At 37.9% G+C, this 16,008-nt stretch overlaps 1 pseudogene; it reads right to left on the reverse strand.

The window, feature by feature from the left end:
- Positions 1–1,086: 1,086 nt before the first annotated feature.
- LOC133302732 (increased DNA methylation 1-like) lies at positions 1,087–10,599 on the reverse strand (annotated as a pseudogene).
- Positions 10,600–16,008: the final 5,409 nt, after the last annotated feature.

Genomic DNA, 16,008 nt, shown 5'->3' on the forward strand with positions numbered 1-16,008 from the left:
GAAGATGATGAGAGATCTTCCAAACAAGAGTTCCTCGAAGGAAACTAAGGCTAGGGATTTGTTTTCAAGGTTGCAAGAATCATTTCTTGTCAAAGCTGCTATAGATTTTAGTGGCTAAATCATGGTGTTCTAAGCTTGTCTTGCTTTCCTATGGAGTTCACGATGGGCTACTATTTGGAGCTGCAATTTCGAATGGAAGAAGATGAAAAATGCTAACTTAAGTGTCTTAAGTTTTAATTATAAGAAAGGTTAATCTTGTGACCACTTAAATCTTCTTAAATTTTGCAATTAGGTCCTTGTATCTTTATTAAGTTATAACATAAATTCTAAAAGGATTTAATCCATAATAACATCATTTAACACCCATGAAATTTTCTAAATATCTTATTATGACATCAAAATTAAGTTTAGGTCAACTTTTGCTTATTTGTGATTTGGTCCTTAAACTTTACCATATTTGTATTTTGGCCTCTATACTTTTCCCATAATTTCATTTGGGTCCCTAATGACTAGATTGGTAAGAATTACATTCTCATTCATAATATTATCACACAAATCTATTCAAATCTTACACAAATCCCTTCAAATCTTCCACAAATCCACACGAAATTCACGTTTACACAAATTACTAATGTGGGTTATTATACAAGTCATTTCAAGACCTAGTTTCTCAGCAATAATGTAACAAATTTATTATTATCATGTGTGTTATATGCGCCCGAAGAGATTGCAAGAACATCAATTACCATGAAAACAAATTTTACTTTAAGATCTAAAAGAATTGTTCAGATTGTCATTACAGTATGTCTCCCATACAATATCATATTTATTTTATTGTATAGTTAGAACTTAGACGTACTCCTCCACTTTCATATACATCATTCCATTCTTGTGAATCTCTTCTTGTTGGTCAACTTTATATTGGGTACTGGACTTGTCAGAACCAATGCTATACTGGCAGAGAAATAACTGCGTAGATCTGGATGGCTCTCTACAATGTGAAACATTAAAGTTGTAATCCAGCTAGTGAGGAAACTGTTTACTTATATCCTTTGCAAAAACAAACTTACAAAGCTCTTGTTAAAGTCAAATCTGGGATGGAAGAGTTGTCAACAGCTTCTGACATATGACAGTTCCTGGAAAATATAGGAAAGCGTAATCCAAAAACTGTGATCTCTCAAAACTTGTCATCTTCACGAAATTAAAAGATTTTGTCCATGTTTCAAGCATATTAGGAACATCAGGCAAAACTATCCTCTCCACTCCTAGTCGCGTGAGTTTCTGATGAAAGAAAAATTCAAGTCAGAAAACCATACTAAAGAAATTACTGGAACTGTGGATTTTTTTAATAAAGTAAAATTTGATATTGTAATCAGTTTTAATACATAGCAGACAAATTCTACATCAGAACTGAATACAGATATTTTCAACTTCAGTGACTATATAGTATGACAATCTCCCGATTCTATAATGATGATATACAATATGGATGAAGTTAAAACGATTATATGCATAGTGATCAAACCTAAATTTTTAATAGAGATTAGAGTGTTCTTATGACTCAAAAAGGAAAAATGTTCCACTACTTTTGTCCTAACATGCTTTATCCAAAAAGAAAAATGCATTATATATGACAGATTAATGAAGTAGGAAATATATATTTATTTTTTTAATTTTTCAAGAAACAATGTGTTCATACATAAATTTGTGTGCTTTTTATATTACCTTTTCAAGCTCATCCATTAAAATGCGACACATTCCAAGTCCACGATACAAAAATCTGGTAGCTACGAGAGGTACTTCTGCTACCTTTCGTCCAAATATCCTAGAAAATGAAATGGCAAGTCAGAATATCATGAAATGTCTAGGTATAAAAAACTGCAGCTAAAACGGGAAATGCAATTACATGATCTACTAGATACTTATTAGTAGCATATCCTATACTCACCTAACAGCTGCCACACTAACCAATTCTTCATTTCTCTCCATAATTACAACATAGAAACCCTGAAAATTTGATCGATTAAGCTCCGACCTACAAAGTTCCAAAGTACAAATATCAGGCATTGGCTCAGAGAATATACCAAAATGCAACACAACTTAGAGAAAGGTATTATGATCACATATGATAATTTATACTTGTAAACAAATTTGTTAGTAATTCGTATAAATGCTAAATGAGTGAAGATTGCACACGATCTTCTCATTTTAAATGTAACTGTTGCTGTAAATAATGTCATAGAAGTCTCACAATGTATATATGTATTTGTATTTCTTATTTGGTTTAATATATAAATGAAATCTCCTTCGTGTAGTTAACACAAGGATTACAGTCAAATGCCTCTTGTATTTTGATAGTTAACATGGTATCTAGAGCCTGACAAGAGGAATCCTAATCCGCATCTTTCCGGTGGACCACTGTCCGCCGAGTAAATTTTTTTTTCCGAAAATCGTCATATCTGTCTGTTTCCGGCTTCCATCTCTCGTCTAAGAACCTATCTGATCACTCTCGCTGTCAGGAACCGCCATTGACCGTCGCTGGCCGCCGTCTCCGATGACTTTTCCGGCAATTTTTCTGACAAAACACCCATCATTCTGACCGCCACAACAAGGTGGTCCTCTCTGTCCAGGACCCACCTCCAAACTCCAAGCCACGCGCTCTCACGCACGTGAGAAAGCCACTGTAGTCGTTCTCTTGCAGTGCCGCGTGGAGGCACGTGCAGCTTCGGCTGGACTTCTGACCACCACGGTTCAACTCGTCTTCTCTTTGCGCACCTGGATCTGTCCTCACTTTGTTGTTACGACTTCGTTCCAGCTTCCTACAGCGTCTTTTCCCTTGTTGGTTTCTATTCACGCATGTTTCTTTGTTTTTCGTTGCTGTTTATTTTTGTTTTAGGTGACCTATGGCTGATTCGTCACTCCACGATGCATCCAAGGGTTCTCAAAAGAATGACACGCCTGTTTTTACTAATTGTGTTAATGTTCCGTTGAACGTCGACAAGTTGGATGGCTCCAATTATGACTTTTGGGCTTCTGATCTCCGACTTTGGCTTGATGGACAGGATTATACTGACCATCTCATTACTAAGGCTGAGTCCATCTCAGTAGATGTATGCCCTCATTGGAAAAAGGTTGATGCTCAGTTATGTAGCATCATCAAGTCTACCATCCACCCGTCATTGAAGCAGATTTTCTGTGCTCACGTCACTTGTGAGTCTGTTTGTCGTCAGGCCAAGCCACTTTATACCAATGACACTCAACGACTCTATGGTGTTTGTCAAAATTTGATCACTACTATTGCTGCTCAACACCTTGATGTCTCTATGTCTGCTTATTTGAGAAAAGTTCAGGGTCTCCTTCATGATTTCAATGAACTTTTACCGCCTGCTGCAGACCCTGCTAAGGAACTTGAGCAACGCAGCACATTCTTCATGCTCATGGCTCTTTATGGCTTTCCCCCAGAGTACTCTATCAACGAGGATCAGATCTTGGGCTCTACTAATGTTCCATCCCTGGACTCTGTTTGGTCTACGTTGCTTCGAATTCCACCTAAGTCTGCTATGGAGCCTGCAATATTTGCTCCCTCTTCAATTGACCCATATGCCCTTGTCTCCAAGGGTTATGCACGTGGACGAAAACCCTCTACGATACGCTTTCTCTGCACTCATTGCAACAAGTCGGGTCATACTATTGATCATTGCTGGGATCTTCACGGTCGCCCTCCTCACTCCGCTAATTTTGCTCAGAGTGTTGCTCATGCCTCGGATTCTGCTTTGATTGCTGGACCACAGCCACCTCCGTCTATTCTCACTGACTTCTTGCAATGGTATAAAGAGAAGCGTCCTCCTGGTACCACTGCCTCTGGAGCACACACGGGTAATTCCTTTGCTGGTTTTTCTCACTCTCCCTATCTTGGTTCATGGATTCTCGATTCTGGTGCATCTGACCATATTTTTGGTAATAACTCTTTATTTACCTCTCTTTGTACGTCTGGTCCCCTGCCCAGTATCACTATGGCTAATGGGTCACTGGTTCAATCCCAAGAAATTGGCACTGTTCTCCTTTTTCCTTCTATTCACATTAACAATGTGCTTTATGTTCCTAATTCTCCTTTCAACCTTATTTCCATTAGTTGCTTGACTCAATCCCTTGACTGTATTATTTCCTTCACTAAAGAGTCTGTCATTTTGCGTCGGATCTGAGTCCAACGGCCTTTAGCAGCTTTCCACTTCTATCCCAGTGTGCTCTGTTGTGGATTCTTCGCTTACTATCCACGCTCAGTTAGGTCATCCGAGTCTTGCTATGCTCCAGAAGATGATCCCACGTTTCTCAAATTTATCTAGTTTGTCTTGTGAGTCATGTCAGTTAGGGAAGCACACTCGTAGTTCGTTTCCCTATCGTGTCAGTCGTCGGTCTTCGTCTCCTTTTGCTTTAGTTCATTCAGATATTTGGGGTCCTAGTCGTACCGTTTCCACTATGGGGTACAGATATTTTGTAACTTTTATTGATGATCATTCTCGATGTACTTGGTTATTTTTAATAAAAAATCGGTCTGAATTGTTTTCCATCTTTAACAAGTTCTTTAATGAAATTCTTACTCAATTTGGTGTTTCGATTCGCATTTTTCGAAGTGATAATGCTCGTGAATATTTGTCTCATCAATTTCAAACATTCTTTGCGTCTCAGGACATCCTTCACCAGACATCATGTTCACACACCCCTCAACAAAATGCGGTTGCTGAACGCAAGAACCGTCACCTCATTGAAACTACTCGGACACTTTTGTTGCATGGTCATATCCCCCTCCAGTATTGGGGCGATGTTGTCCTCACAACTTGTTACCTCATTAATCGTATGCCTTCCTCCATACTTAATAACCAGGTACCACATTCTATGTTGTTTCCCATCAACCTTTGTACCCACTCACTCCTCACGTCTTTGGTTCTACTTTTTTTGTCCATAATCTCAGTCCTGGTCTTGACAAGTTATCTGCTAAGTCACATAAATGTATTTTCCTGGGTTATCCTTGCTCACAAAAAGGTTATCGTTGTTACTCTCCCAGTCTTCGTCGTTACTTTGTCTCGGCGGGTGTTACTTTCTTTGAGTTTATCCCATTCTTTGACTCCTCCTTCTTTCCCAGTGACTCTGTTGCTACTCAGCTACCTTTACCCCCTGTTTTCAGTTCAATATATACCTTCACCACCTCCTTCTTTAGATTTCCCCACCCATGTTCCCCCTCAAGGTTTATCATCGTCGGCAACGTCCACCTGTTCCCCAAGACCCTGCCCCTATTGTTACTGAGGCTCCTGTGGACTCACTTCTGTCATCATCTCCTCTGGCAACTGCGATCCTTCCGTCTGACATTGATCTACCCATTGCACTCCGGAAAGGTACTCGTGATTCTCGCCCCCTCCCAGGTATTTAATAAATCTGAGTTATCATCGTCTTTCTGACACGAGCTGTCGAACTCGCGCAAATTAAAAATTAATTCTTTAGGGTTCAGAAAATTTGCAGTAAAGTGGAAACCCTAAGTCGTCTCTCAAGGAAATTGTTTTGGTTAAAATCGCTTATGAGAACAGAAAATTAAAAGGGGGGTTTTGGATTTTGATTCAATAATTAAAAAGGCAGAATATAAATTCGGAATAAAAGTTCGTAATTAAAAATAACCAACCTAAGGTTTGGGTTCCATGGACGTCTTTCCTCGGATAAGAAGATATCAGAATCGTGATTGATTTGTCAATCGAATCAGAATCCTTATTTCCAATTGACAACCCTCTCTAAGCGATCGCTTAGCATTTGATCAAAGACGATGCTTCTACTCATACAATCGCAGAGTATCAGCCCGCTTGATTTAAGGTCATAGGGTCAATCAACCTAATCATCAAATCTGATGATTAATCCCTTTCCATAATCGCAATCGCAAACCTCAGATTGAATATCCACGATCGCACGATATCAATCTGAGTTGGGAAGGGAAACAAAACTGATTTGAAATAAACGCAGATCCTCAAGACCAATCCATGGAATCCATTACCCTTAGGTTGATTAAAAGGTTCTTAGCCTCGCATGGCTAAGGTAAACATAATTGAAATAAAAAGAAGAAGAAGAAAAAAGATGAAGAACACAATTGAATAAAAACTCAGAGAGAACTTCTCTGTTGTAAAAACTGACTATTAAGGGTTTTCTAGAGTCCCCTTTAAATAGCCGTCACGCAGGACGGCTAGGGTTTCATCGCTCCAGCCCAAACATAAAATAAAAAAAACCGAATAAAATAAAATGAAACAATAAAACTTGGCTTTGGGCCACTTAAGTAATTGGGTTTTAATTTAAATTACAAGCCCAATAGTCAAACAAAACTTCAGCAAAACGCGTCCAACTTGGTGTCCGAAATCGACCAGCTTCTAGTCCGAATTGGGCTTAGACCTCTGCATAAGAATTGTAGCTCTCTGTGTTATCTGAAAAACCCAACAAGAACGGAGTCAATCCGACAACTATGGACCGAGATATTGCCAAAATACAGAAGTAACGTAAAGCTGAAAAATTCTGACGAAAATAAATTAAACCCAATTAAAAACTAAAAACCTAAATTAACTCTAACAATCATTATTTTATTCAAATAAATCCTAAAAATACTAATCAAGAGTAACAAATAAGTGTAACAAAATATGTGTTATCACTTTCGCAATCCCATTTTGCTTGCATCTCTTCTCTTTCTTCTGTATCTATTCCTAAGACTACAGGTGAGGCGTTATCACATTCTGGATGGCGACAGGCCATGATTGATGAGATGTTTGCACTTCAGAGCATTGGTACCTGGGATCTGGTTCCCCTTCCCTCTGGGAAGTCTATTGTTGGTAGTCGATGGATATACACGGTCAAAGTTGGTCCTGATGGTCAGGTGGACCGTCTCAAGGCCTGATTGGTGGCTAAAGGTTATACTCAGGTATTTGGCCTCGATTATGGTGACACGTTTTCTCCCGTGGCGAAAATGACTTCTGTTCGCCTCTTTATTACTATGGCAGTCATTCATCACTGGCCTATGTATCAACTGAACATAAAGAATGCTTTGTCGTCTCCGAAAATCCTTGTATGTCTCAAGCAGTCTCCCTGGGCTTGGTTTGGAAGGTTTAGCACTGTTGTACAACAGTTTGGCATGACTCGAAGTGAGGCTGATCACTCAGTATTTTATAGACACTTTGATTTAGGTTCTATTTATTTGGTGGTATATGTTGATGATATTATCATTACAGGTTATGATAATCATGGCATAACTCAGATAAAACAACTTCTATGCCATCATTTTCAAACAAAGGACCTTGGAAGACTCCGATATTTCTTAGGGATATAAGTGGCCCAATCCAAAGATGGCATTGTACTATCACAGAGAAAATATGCTATGGATATTCTTGAGGAGACAGCTCTGTTGAATGCTAAGCCTGTCGATACTCCTATGGATCCAAATGTCAAGCTTTTGCCAAATCAGGAGGAGCTATTTTCAGATCCAGAAAGGTATAGAAGATTGGTTGGGAAACTAAACTATCTCACAGTTACTCGACCAGACATTTCCTTTGCAGTCAGTGTAGTAAGTCAGTTCTTGAATTCTCCTTATGAAGATCACTGGAATGCAGTAATCTGTATCCTCAAGTACATCAAGCCTGCTCCTGCCAAAGGTCTTCTCTATGAAAACAAAGGTCATACCAGAGTTGTGGGATACTCAGGTGTTGATTAGGCAGGTTCTCCTATTGATAGAAGATCCACTTCTGGGTATTGTGTATTCGTTGGAGATAACTTGATTTCCTGGAGAAGTAAGAAACAAAGTGTAGTTGCTAGATCAAGTGCTGAAGCAGAATATCGCTCCATGGCCACAGCTACCTATGAACTCATCTGGTTAAAACAACTACTAAAAGAACTCAAGTTTGGAGACACTGGCCCAGCATCTCTCATTTGTGATAATCAAGCTGCTTTGCATATTGCTTCAAATCCAGTGTTTCTTGAAAGGACTAAGTACATTGAGATAGATTGTCATTTCCTTAGAGAAAAGGTTCTCTCAGGAGATATAGTCATTCGTTTTGTCAACTCAAATGATCAATTAGCCGATGTATTCACTAAGTCTTTGAGAGGACCTAGGATAGATCAGATATGTAACAAGCTTGGTGCATACGATCTATATGCTCCAGCTTGAGTGGGAGTGTTGCTGTAAATAGTGTCATAGAAGTCCCACATTATATATATGTCTTTGTATTTCTTATTTGGTTTAATATATAAATGAAATCTCCTTCGTGTAGTTAACACAAGGATTACAGTCAAATGCCTCTTGTATTTTGATAGTTAACAGTAACAAATCCCCATATCTATGAATCACCTACCAAGATTACCAATCCCAAGAAAAAAATCCTTTGACATTGAAAACAAATGAACACAGAAAGACAAAGAATTTCCCCACTAGAACCATCTTTCAAACAAATTACCAAAATCCCTTGTTTTACTCTTTAAACAATACTCCAAGCATCATTTAGATTATGAAGACAAGAGGTTTTAAGCATGAATAATGAGTGTGACACAAAAACAATATGCTAAGAATTCTAAAAATATATTATGAAGATGAATTGAAGGATAAGAATTTCTGACCTTTTACCGAATATAATGTCATCCATGAGATCTCTATTAGAGAAAGGGTTCTTTAAGGGCTCAAAACATTCATGCATCACTGAAAGTGCAACATTGAGTTTGCTATAACTCTCTGCCAACAAGTCAATTTTAGTACCACCAACATCACAGCTCTCAGAGTTGACACACTTCACCAATGTCCAAGTTAGGTTGTCGGGACCCACTAAAACTGGTTTTCCTAATAGTTGATGAAGGCTTGCATATATCTGCAAAAAAACATACACAAGTAAACATAGAGTGTAACCAATGTCCTAAAAATATTTCTAGCAGTGTATACTGATCACACACAGCCTTAAATGTTTCATTGGCATTAAACTTTAACCTTTTTTTTTTGTAAATAAACTTTAACCTTTACCCATCACAAAATTCACTCATTGTTGACTAGCTAATTATCTATTAAATGAAAACCATAATTGAAAGCAAGCATGATCTGAATAAAGAGCTCATTCCTAGACTTGAAAGCATTAATTCTATTAAACCTCAGGTACATAAGAGGAAATAATTGTCAATAATTTAATATAGTTGTGATAAAAATGGTAAAGTAATGCTTTCCAGGATTCTAAAATCTTAATATATCCAAGAAAAGGCAGAGATCTCAATTCTTCAGGAAAAATATGATTAAATTTTTCATAAACATATAAGAAAATAGGGAGGTGGATATAATGTACTTGTTCACACTCTTCTCCACATAACCAATTTTTCAAATATATTCTTGATTTATCTCTTGCTCTATTTGTCAGGCATCCAATGTGATCTACATAGGGTTGACAAATATGACACCATCAGCATTACAATATTCATCAACATATGGATTAATGCACACAAAAGGAATTATCAGCTTACACTTATGTTCACATTGAATGCAAGTAAGAAAATCTCCATCTTCAGTCCCTTGGATTTTGATTTGGCTGCAAATCCCGCAACGACATGATGGACAAAACCAGTCACCATTAGGGATATCCTACACAAGCGGAACCAAGACCAAGTTATTGGTATGAAAGTACATAATTGAAGTAACCACAAGATAACATTTAATATGACATGATTGAGAAGGAAAGCAGTTAATATACCTCCAACCCAAGACACTCCTTATGAAATGCAGACGGACATTTGTCACATAAAATAAGTTCACCACCATCATGACAAACAGAACAATTGTCATTTTCACCTTGACACATCATTGCATTGTTTTTCCAAAGCTTCCCTTACCCAATTTTTATGCATTAGTTGTATCATGCAATCCAAGAGTGACCTACCATCCCTAAAAAATATACTAGCACAAGGCCTGCAGTCATAACAACCACTAGCATGAATTGCAAAGGCACCAGGTCTATATGCATTCTGACAACAGCTACACTTGATTCCATCAAGAGTTACCATCCCTTCAATGTCGTGAGTGTTCTTGCCTCCTTTTCCCCGATAGTAGACCTTAGATCTTGGCAATACCATGTTGCTTTCTATTAACCAAGACAAAACATTTCGATGTGACAAACAAGGGGAATTTACGTTCTGCACCCTTGTAGGTAATCCATTCCTCTTATGCTTTGGTGGGCATGCCTTTAATTTCCTGGTGCGTTTATGATTTGTATTCCCAATTGGTAAACCATCTGGAGTATGTGATTCAGCTACAACTTCGACAGGAGAGGATGCCCCAATCAGATGATGAACATCTAGACTTGAAAGATTATTGTCAACTGTAGAATGCATCCTGCTCTGGTCATTTTGGGACAACACAAAATTCATGTTGGACTCCTTTCTCAGATGACTACAAACTTGAGGAATTGAATAGTAAACCTTCTTGTCCTGTGAATCTGGTGACTTGTACCTATATCGTCTTTGCCCAGGATAATTTTTGTGTATAGTCCACTCAATTTTCCATCCAAGATATGCTAGATGTTTTCTTACTTTTGTCTTCAAACCTTCCCTAGACATCTTGCTCTCACATCCAACTGCATATTGATTAATAACTTCAGGACAAAATTCAACTTCAGATAGCTCCAGAGGTTGCCAATATATGGACGTAGAGTGTCTATGTTTTTCGCCAGCATCATAGCAGCAAATTTCCTTTTGAGACTCAAGTTCTTCTACCAACACAATTTCTTTCTGATGTGCCTCTGGCAAGTGTGGTTTTTCCATAATTAAATTGATAAGAATTGAGTCATTAAAGAGCAATTTCAAGACATATTTGCTATTTATATTGATTCTTTCTATGTCAATAATATTTACCTATTAATTGTATTTTTACAGGAAAAAGAATTGAAAATTATAAAAAGCCTGTTGACGCGATTCCACGAGGGTCTTTTTGGAAGAAGAAAAAAAGGCTTATAAATAGGAGACTTTGCATAGAAATTAGGTTAAAAGTCCTTGATTTGTGGAGTCACGGATTTGGCGCTGATCGTGCGGGCGTCATGAATGCAATCCTTGAATTGTGGAATTATGATGAAAAACAGAAAATTAATCAGAATAAATTCAGGAATTATGACCGGATCGCGGATTTGGCACTGATCGTGTGGGCGTCATAAATGCTGTCCTTGAATTGTGGAATTATGATCAAAACGAAAAATTAATGAAATTAAATTCAAAGATTATAACCTGATTGACCAGTTGCCTATTTAAAGGGTGGTCTGCCACCATTCCAAGACATTCGAGACAATTCAGAGATCTATTTCTTCAGAAGGAGACCGACGGCAGAGCTCAAAAGGATTCTTCCACAGTTCTTCTTCTTCATCTATTTCTCTGTAATTTTATACTTTGGAATATTGGATTATTGTTAGCCATGATTATGCTTAGCTAATTCTCTTTTATTGTAGTTAGGGTCACGAGCCCTATGTGAACCCTTGTTACGATGGATTGATTTAGTTTTATTCATTTGTATAATTATCTTTGTCTCTACCTTGTGCGTATTTCCTATTCTCTTTATTAGAACTGATCAATCTGATAGTTGGGAATAGTTTGAAGGTTAGAACCCTAGATAGGAATATTGGGGTTTTCATCTTGAAAGGGGGTAGGACAACAATTGGTATGCATGCTAGGAATAGATGTGTATTTAATTGCGGATGCTTAAATTATTGCGTTCATTGCTTAATACCATGAGGAACATTGCAAGGAATTGGGGTTCCAATTGGGGATTAAAGGGTTAACCTTGCAAGGAATTGAGGGTTAACTAATAAATATTTTTAGATAATAATTTATCCGAGTAATTATATGAATAAATATTGTGAATCAATCCAAAGTAAGAAGTGGGGATCATAAGGTGAGTGCGCTATAGCTACAATATTTCTCATATTTTTATCCAAATCATTTTGCATCATTCTCTTATTTTTAAAATACAAAAATACGTCTTTGTCTTTAATTTCTATTGTTCTTCAAATCACTTGGGTTTTATATCTTGAAAGGACGTTTATAAGATATTCGCTCACAATCCCTGTGGAGACGATAACTTACTTATCACTTTATTACTTGAACGATCGGTACACTTGCCGGTGAGCATCAAGTTTTTGGCGCCGTTGCCGGGGATTGTGATTTCTTATATCTTATAATTTTGAATTTCAAGATTTTTCTTTCTTTTTGTGATTATTTTATTTTCTTCTGTTCTTGTTTTAATTTGTTTTGAACATTGCTACTAATCTTTTCTTGAAGTTTTATGCGAGGCAAGGTTGATCCTACAAAATTGTTATTTGATCCTGAAATTACAAGGTTTGAAAGGAGAAACAGAAGACTTGCTCAGAAGAAATCAAAAGTGCCAAGTGCTCAATCTGAAGAAGCACCTGAAATCCCAACCATGGCAGCGAATAATGAAGCTGAAAATCCACTTATGGATACCATCCTCACTCCAGCCTTCAACAGGCCTAATTCAAGTATTGTCCAACCGAATATTGCTGACAATAATTGGGAGTTGAAGTCTTCCATAATTCAGTTGGTGGAGAGAGTTCAATTTGGAGGAGATGAGCATGAGGATCCTCACAGGTTCATAAACCGGTTCTTAATGATATGTGACTCAACCAAGCACCCTCGGGTGTCTGATGATGCTATCCGGTTGAGATTATTCCCTTTTGCTGTAAAGGGAGAAGCACTTAGCTGGCTGGAGAGGCAGCCTGCACGGAGCATTGCTACATGGGAGGATTTGTCTACAAAGTTCTTTGCAGAGTTCTTTTCCATGGAGAGATACAATCAAATGGTGAATGATATCACCAACTTCACTCAAACTGAGGGTGAAACATTGTGTGCAGCCTGGAACAGGTTCAAGGACTTGATGAGGAGGTGCCCTCATTATAATTTGACTGCTGGTAATCAAGTCAGAATATTTTTCAATGGCATCACACCTGAAGATAGAATGGTTTTGAATGGTGCAGCTGGTGGTACTATTAAAACCATGAGGGCGAATGAAACTCTGGAGCTGATAGAGAGGATGGCCAGGAATGAAAATCAAGGGGTATCTTCAAAGTCTAAGAAAGGTAGCCTTCATCTAGAAGGTAATGAGTCAGTTCTGGCTGAAAATAAATTGCTAGCTCAACAAATGGCTAGTTTGACTTCCAGGCTTGATAAGATGCAGATCGCGAGAGTTCAAGCTCAGTCTGTTGCCTTTGTCTGTGACTACTGTACGGACAGTCATGCTCCTAATGAATGTCCATCTCTTGCTTCTTCTGATTCACCTCAACAAATGCAGGTGAATGGTATATGGTATGACCAGCGCCCTCAGCAGCCAAATCTTCAGAGAAATCAGAATTTTTCTGGTGGTGGTAACAATTTTCAGCGGAGAGCTCAGGGAGTTGGCATGGATTTTAAATCTAATACTTATAATCAGCCTTCACAGAGTCAACAACGAGAGCCTGCTGAGTGGGAAAAAGCCTTTGCACAAATGGCCAAGACTTCTAATGAGATGGCTCAGACCACTAATACCTTTATGGAGGAGACTAGAGCCAACTACAAAAATACAAATGCTTCCATAAAGAACCTGGAGAATCAGATAGGCCAATTGGCAAAGCAAGTTTCAGAAAGAATTCCAGGTACTTTTCCTAGTAACACAGTTACAAATCCCAAGGAGGATTGTATGTTTATCACAACTAGAAGTGGAAAAGTGGTAGCAGCTCCAGAAAAGCCGAGAATAAATATGGAAGCTGAAAAGAAGCTAAAGGAGGTTAAGGAGCCAGAAAAAGAAATTAAAAAACCTGCTGAAGTGGAGAAGCCAGTTGAAAAGAAGAAGTTTGAGTTGAGTCCTGAATATGTGAGAGCCATGGCACCTTATCCTGACAGATTCAAGAAGGAGGATCAGAAGCAACAATATGGAAGGTTTCTTGATATATTCAAGAAATTGCATATCAATATCCCTTTTGCTGAAGCCTTGACTAGCATGCCAAATTATGCCAAGTTCATGAAGGATTTGTTGTCAAGAAAGCACAAGTTGCAAGAATGCCAAACGGTGACACTCACTGAGGAGTGTAGTGCTATTATTACAAAGAAGTTCCCGCCTAAGCGTCATGATCCAGGGAGCTTCAATATTTCTGTTGAAATTGGTAACAAAAAAATTGGCAGAGCATTATGTGATCTAGGGGCTAGCATTAATTTGATGCCCCTTTCTATTTGTAATTCCTTGGGGATCACCGAGTTGAAGCCTACTTTAGCATCTCTTCAACTTGCTGATAAGTCTTTGAGGAAGCCTAGTGGTATTATTGAAGATGTTCTTGTGAAGGTGGACAAGTTCATCTTTCCTGCTGATTTTGTAGTGTTGGATATGGAAGGGGGAGTTGAAATGCCTCTTTTGTTGGGTAGACCTTTCTTGGCCACTGCTCGGGCACTAATTGATGTTGAAAAGGGGAAGCTTGAGCTAAGAATGAATGATGAGACCGTTACCATCAATGTCTTTGATTCTCTAAAACAGTCTTCTCACAAAGATGATTGTTTTAGCCTTGAAGTAAAAGAAAAACAAAGTGCAGCGGATGATGCCAAGGAAGATGGTGCCATAAAGGTGGAATTGGAGGAGCTTCCTCAACCTCAGAAAAATGTCTTCTTGGCTAATAAGGAGGTGGTGATTGAAGCATTGAAGGAAGAGGAAACTGAATTGAAAAATAAAGATCCCTCTTCCCATACCAACAAAATCCCCAATGAGGATGATGACAAACATGGGAGGAAATCCAAAAGGAGGCGTCATCCTATAATGAAGAAGGTATTAAGAAAGGAGGTAGTGAAACTCTTTGATACAAGTTGGAAGAGACATCAAGAGCTGAAGTTTGACAAGAGACACCGAGACTCTATCTCTCGGAAAAATCAAAATTTCAAAGAGTTCTTAACATGGCTCCATGGTTTGGAGCAAATCTGGGAATGGTGGTCTCATACACCAAGGCAACCAGTACCACCAGACCTTCCATTTGCTGAGTCATCCCACGCTGCTGAGGGGGATGACATGGAGGGTTGAGTTTATCTCCTTGCTGATGGAGATCTTGTATATTAGTTTATTTTTCTGTTTCGTATTTTTTCTTTTTAGTTACTTTGTGTTAGTATATCTTTCTCTGATGTTTTAATGTGCGCATTATAGTTTCTTCTATATGCCACTGTTTGTTCTATTGTGCAGGTTTTTCTTCTTTCTTGTGGTTTAAGTAGATTTCATGATTGCTCGTTTGTCTAAATTTTGTGCTTGAATGATTAATGATGCCTGATGTTTTTTGGAAGTTTAGCTTGACATCATAGCTGGTGATGTTTTGTGCTTAAACACTTATTTATTCTGAGAGACCTCACTGTGATAGCATTCTAGAACTTGCTTTGTTTCTCTATTATACATGTATTGATTGATATGATAAAGGCATTTTGTTCTTGTTAGCTATTGGCCAAAAATAACCACCTGTATGAATTTTTCCATTTGCTAACCCCTTTGAGCCTGAACCTTTTTGTTCATAATTCCCGCTGATTGCTTAGCCTATATCCATATAACTTACCTTGATTGAGATTGAATTACTGATGTGTTGAAAATAAACAAAGAAATTGAGGTAAGCTCCATAGAGGTCAAATAATTAAAGGAGGGAAAATTTCATATATTCCCTTAAAAAAAAGGTAGAAAAAGAAAAGAAAAAGCAAGAAAAAGAAAAAGGATGATTGTAAAGAAAAAAATGGTTGATAGGAATTAATTCCCGAAATTCTGTGGGAATCTGAGTGGAGCAAAAAAAAAAAAATCATTGAGTTGAATATGTTAAAAATGACATAATACCAGTTTTTCAATCTCATTGTTGTTTGAGCTACTTTCCATATATTCCTACCCATTAACCCGGCCAAGTTACAACCTGTGAAGTCCTTTTGATCAATTGATGCATGTGTTTGATTCTTCAATTTTAAGAATTTTTGAGAATATGA

This window comes from Gastrolobium bilobum, unplaced genomic scaffold (genome assembly GCF_033153095.1).
Source record: "Gastrolobium bilobum isolate Gb01-03AN ecotype WA unplaced genomic scaffold, APGP_CSIRO_Gbil_v1 utg1285, whole genome shotgun sequence".
NCBI lineage: Eukaryota > Viridiplantae > Streptophyta > Magnoliopsida > Fabales > Fabaceae > Gastrolobium > Gastrolobium bilobum.